The sequence below is a fragment of the Sipha flava genome, unplaced genomic scaffold, assembly GCF_003268045.1.
Source record: "Sipha flava isolate LNK unplaced genomic scaffold, YSA_version1 222_pilon_pilon, whole genome shotgun sequence".
Classification (NCBI taxonomy): domain Eukaryota; kingdom Metazoa; phylum Arthropoda; class Insecta; order Hemiptera; family Aphididae; genus Sipha; species Sipha flava.
The window spans coordinates 47,095-53,094 of NW_020272853.1; the positions used below are offsets into that span (position 1 = coordinate 47,095).

The following is a 6,000-nucleotide window of genomic DNA, read 5'->3' on the forward strand; positions in this document are numbered from 1 at the left end:
ATCTTCATCACTGTCGCTAATATAATATTATAATATTTAAGGATACAAATATCACACCGAACCTCTTACAATAAAACACATAGTACCGGATGGTCCACTATTCACTTGTACAAGAACTATCCACAAACATTCATCAACTATGAAAGAAATACTTGGGGAACACAACACCTACTTAATACATTAGTTTTTCAAAACTACTGGTATCAATACTAAAATTAAAAATAAGATAACATTTAAATAACATAAAAATCACCTTAATTAAGCTAACCAAACTATCATACCAAATAAACATTAAATAAATATATTAACATATATTTTAGCTGCTTACACGAGTATACATTATTCAATTCCTATATATATATATATATATGCCTTATCGTTATGTATGCTTCAATAAGACAACAACCTTAGGAATGATTTGCATCATTACTATCTTTTTGTAGACGACTAAAATCACTATGGGGCTGACCGCGGTGGAGTTAGCGATTTTAATTTCACGCCAACTCCACCGCGGTCATCCCCACGGCATTGGAAACTTGTATACTTAATCATAATACTATAGATTATTTTGTATACATTTGATATCTAAAATTGTATAATGCGTGTGATCAACGAGGGATTCTTGAATAATTTTAGTTTCCCTCTCTGGCTATTTGACTGTTATATATACAAGTCGATTTGTCAAGACAACTCTAAAGTACTGCAATATCTTATTTCGCCATAGGTCTCGAGCTGTTGGATTATTTCTTTACTGTTCCATTTCAAAGCAGATAAAATACATCACATGCATTTCGTATCTTAAACGATTGTTTTTATTGAATGAAACGAGCACTGTGACGTAATTAATTAATTATGTATATCTGTAGAGGGAAAGTACTATAGAACCCTCAAATTACTACTCCTCTCGTATTCTTTTTAGAATTTATTTCTCTTTTCGACAAATTTCATAAATTCCCAACAACCAATTTGTTCTCGTTTTATCAGTAACAAGTAGAAACACCCACACTGCCACTTATGCGCTCATTTATAATTCCGTCTAATCCCATAAAATTATGTATTCATCACGACTCTTTCGTTCTCATTTCATCCCGTTCTATTTTCTTATATATTGTCCTACAATGTAATATACCTGAGTAATTATACTTCTAATTATATATATCAAAAGGACTATAATATAAAGCCATAAGGATACTGAGGCACTTTTCGTGACTTAAGTCTTAAACTTGCGTTTGAATTTAAAACATAAAAATATAAAAATATCAATCTAAAAAATCATAAAAACGAGATTGAAATTTATGAGTTTTTAAATAATTTGCTCAATTCAGTAGAACCACACACTCAATGATAAACTACGATGGATAATCCCTTCCTTTCAATCTTATGAAGGTGGTGTTTAATAAATAAAAAAAAATATATATATATATATATATATATAACTAGAAATGCTTATTATATTAGATCAACAGCATACACGCACGTATTATTCATATCATTTAAATACCTTTATCCGCACGGTCTAACTAAATTGAATCGAACGTCTTTAAGTTGAGCTCTATAAGGTTTCGGATGAAAACAAATCGTACCCTTTGTATACGAGTACACGTATAGCGATGTCGTTAAATTGAGTATTTATAATTAAATTTTTTTTTTCTTGCTCGAATGGGTTTTAATATTTTTTGTTAGTATCATAAAAACACGAACAATTCAAATTGTGAAAAATGTGCACAGGTTTAATGGAAATAAATGAACAATATATTATATAATACAACGTGTACATAATTTCATCGAAAAATTTGTCCTGACATTGTTCCCCACCGTTAGATTTCTATTTTGGTCACGTTATAATAACTGAAAACAGATAATCGTGCTGTACTGCATACAAAAAGTATTCAGTATGTGTAGTTTTTAGAAATTCCTAAGTTCTTTTGATAAAATAATCCGTGAAAAACCCATGGAATTTCCGCGCATCGTTGCATTACAGCACGGGTCGAGATAAACGCGAAATTATTAACGCGTCGCGTTATTGTTCCGAGTGTACGTGGCATGACTTTGTGCAGGGAATCGTGTAAATCGATAAATGCTGCAGTGTAAAATCGTCCCTGCGCTTTATGAATAATTCATTACTGTTATCGACGACCGAGGTTCAATATACCTATGTATATTTTCGTCATAAAAAAAGAAAAAACAAAGCCCAAAGGTTGTATTCCATCCGGTATGAGCTCAGCTTACGGATATAGGTATTTACGCGTAGTACGACGGCTGTCGGACCCGGTTGGGATGAAAAAAAAATTGGCTTTGGAGAGACTAACATTCGGAATAAAACTTAAAAAAAAACAACGACGGATATTTATCGGAAACGGGATCGGGCCTCTACTGTTGTACAATAAATCGTTAACCGTTCTCGCCGAATAAATTATAAAATTGATGATAAGGCGTTAAAATGTTACAAGAATTTTCGATACGATATGGTGGTCCTTCAGTTAAGAAAAACAATTCTCCGTTGTTTTAACGATTTCGATGGAAAAAAAAAATTCAACTCTTCAAAAACCCTAGAGGAAGATGAAAAATTTCACGTTAAATTATAAGTCCGAAAATGTTTGATAAGCACCGTTTATGCAAGAGCGACCGTGTGCAGCGTTTGGGGGTGGCATGTCATGTCGATCGGTTCTCGCACTCACTTGCGTGGCTGATCTCGACGGTCGCACGACGATTGCGAAGGTGTTGGCGTTGGCGTTGGCGGTGGCGATGGTGGTGTTGACGGTGGTGTTTGTGGTGTTGGTGACGGTAGTGGTGGAAGAATTGGTGGCGGTGGTGTTGGTGCTGGTGGTGGGGGCGGTGGTGATAGTGCTGCTCACGACGGATACGGCGATGGCGGTGGGCGACGACCGGACCGACAACTGCAGTAATGTCCATGTTCGCGCGCGTTTTCGAGCGTCACGCGCGACCGCAACGGTGACGAATCGGCGAGGACGTCATGTGCGCGCACGGTCGATTTTCTCGGGCAGCGGCAAGCGGACGACGACAACGACGTCGGAGTGAGGGGAAAGTCGAGAGTTTCGATCCGCGTTCGCAAGATCGACGGAAGAGAGTGCCGCGAAGTTGTCGGCCGCTTTGGATTTTTCGCACGGGGTACCCTACAGGGTGCGCGTGATCGATGGACGGCGCTCAGCAATGAGGACAATCGATATGCTTTGGATTTTGAGGGGAAGGGGTGACGGGAGCGAGACGTCGACGACGGGTGTGTGAGGCGCGTGTGTTACGTGTGAGGTGTGTGTACCGTCGCGTCGGATCCGCGGCCAGGAACAGATAAGTCGTGGTGTGACGGCGGGTGGTGGCGGTACCGACAACGCCGAACGAGTTAACGACACATTTCCTGTGGTGTATGTATCGGATGATGACAATGCCTCCTCTCCCTAACCTTCTCATACACGCGAGGCCTAATCTTGTTTCCGTTTAGGCGCATATTCCCTATACTCTCGCGTTGTCCCTGCCGTCCGAGGGTCACGTTCTCGTCACGTACTCCCGCATTAACGTGAATGTGTACGGTACAGAATGTACCGTGGAAACGAAAAAACATTTGAAATAACTCTTATTGAAGTAAAAATATTAATTTACGCGTTCACCTTAATTTTTATAGAAAACAGAGAATACATTATTATGAATGTCGTTCCTTAATATTATGTTCTTAAATACATAATACTTAATACATTAAAGTCCCAGAGGCAGTGTTCATTAGTAGACTTATACATTATTCAAGGACCTCGTACGATAATAACAAGTTACAATCATATTTTTCATAATTGTTTTCTCTAAACTGTATAGCTACAATATGTCGTATATGCCACACAAAGGCTTGACGTATAGCAACACAAAACGAAGTATTTGTCGGTTGTTGGACGCTATAATCGTCAAACAAGCACGTAAAGAAAAACCTTATAACTGGCCCGGACGAATACATCATTAAGTGACAAAGAATATGATCTAGCACTGCATTGAGGTTTAGAATACAATATAATTTTAATACACTTTTTGTAAATGTACCAACATTGTCATATACTCGCACAAGTGCGTAAAGTAGAAAAATTATTAAAAATGAACACCTTTTATAATTATATTTAAAACCTTTTAATTTAAGATAACAAAAAATATTTATAAATGCAAAAAAAAATAAAAGAATGACCGATTACTTCACTCGTACATCGGGCAGTGTTCCGTCCTCCACATCGATGACAGTAGAACGAACCCACTTCATGACTTGTAGGAGCGTTTTATTCAATTATTTTATTCCATTTAATCTGGCCAGCATTTCGTGAAGGTGGTGTGTGAATGCGTATGTGTATGTATGCATTAGCTGACAATATATTTATTTTATGTTTATAATAATATTTAAATTAAATTAGATGTTAGGTGATTATACAAAAAATAGAATGATAGCAATAGATTTCTGGGATATACACCAACAATATTTACATGCACCAACATATGGTCATTCATTTCAAGATATGTGCCGTAGCTTTTCTCCGTGGCGTCCTTGTTAAATTTTATTATAACACGTATTTTATACAAAAAAATCTAATTTTAATTTAAATCAAATCCACCCCATTATTTTTCTGTGCCGTTGGTAACCACCGGTTTCTCCAAACCCTAATTACGACACCGTAAGACATGATAGTATTGTTGATCAATAGACTATGATAATATATAATTTAGATTCTGTTAAAAATAACAAAATTAAGGAAAACAATTTTTTGTTTTTACTCCTGTGAGAGTTATATCAAATTTTTCCATTTTTATAGAAAACCTGTACATAAACGTTCTCTTGAATATCCCAAATAATTTGTCATAACAACCGATTATACATTGCTAATATATCCCAATTCGTACAGCGAGACCCAAGCGACAAATTATTTTGTCCTAACGACCATTTCAATATGAACGGTTACAATAAACAAACTACAAGTGAAGTCGATTTCAAAACAAATGTATTTTGATAATAATTATTGATATACTATACATCATACAACCGGATGATTGAACTAATAAGCTTTGAGAAAATCAATATTTATATTTATATATAATAAAAAGAAAACGATAGAGCAAATATGATTCCAAAATAATCCTATACTATTATTCGTTAAGATTGTACTTTGTAATATAACGTAGAAAGTAATCCGAAGTGTATACTCTATGGAATAAAAGAAGTTTTTAATCTTTCTTTACATTTTCTTAATGATATACAAATATAAGGATCATTGAAAAAAGCAAAAATATTAAAATAATTAATAATGATAATGTAATATTAATAAAATTTGAATTCATTAAAAACAGTGTGTAAACAAATCTTACATATAAAATATATAAAAAAATATATAACATTATCAATAAATCAAACTTTCAAAACCACAGATATCAATACTAAAAATAAAAATATTAAAACATTAAAAGAACATAGAAAAACCTATTTTATGACAAACAAATTATAATACCAAAAAAACCATGAATGAATGTATTAACATATATTATAACTGCTAACACAAGTATACATTATTCAATTCCTAAATATTAAATATATATATATGCGTTATGGTTATATGTGATTAAAAACAACCACAGGATTGATTTGCACCAAAACTATCTTTCTGTAGACAAATAAAATCGCTATGGGAGTGATCGCGGCGGAGTTTGCGATTCCAATTTCACGCTAACTCCGCCGATGTCATCCCCACGACGATTTAATGTTTTATAGTTATACATTATATAATGGATTGTTTTGGAAAAGATAATCAGCATAAATTTGTCATTTTCATATAAAATTTAATATTTTAATTTAACCTAGATCATTAAAAGTTTATCAAAACTATCCGATGTAAAAAAGATTAAAATTATACAAAAATATTTGCTTCATAATTACATAATTGAAGATTACTAAAATCGCTATGGGAGTGATCGCGGCGGAGTTTGCGATTCCAATTTCACGCTAACTCCGCCGAGGTCATCCCC

General features: G+C 34.5%; 1 protein-coding gene across 2 annotated transcripts in view; it reads right to left on the reverse strand.

Moving 5' to 3' along the window:
* Positions 1-6,000, reverse strand: part of LOC112683215 (leucine-rich repeats and immunoglobulin-like domains protein 2) — a 109,689-nt gene that overhangs the window by 44,121 nt on the left and 59,568 nt on the right. The window contains exon 1 of one of the 2 annotated variants that reach the window (XM_025554128.1): positions 2,679-3,277. The exons of the other annotated variant lie outside the window; for it this stretch is intronic. The gene's annotated coding sequence lies outside the window, so the exon portion shown is untranslated. Of the gene's footprint in view, positions 1-2,678; positions 3,278-6,000 lie in introns of those variants that run through there. 2 annotated transcript variants of the gene reach the window in all.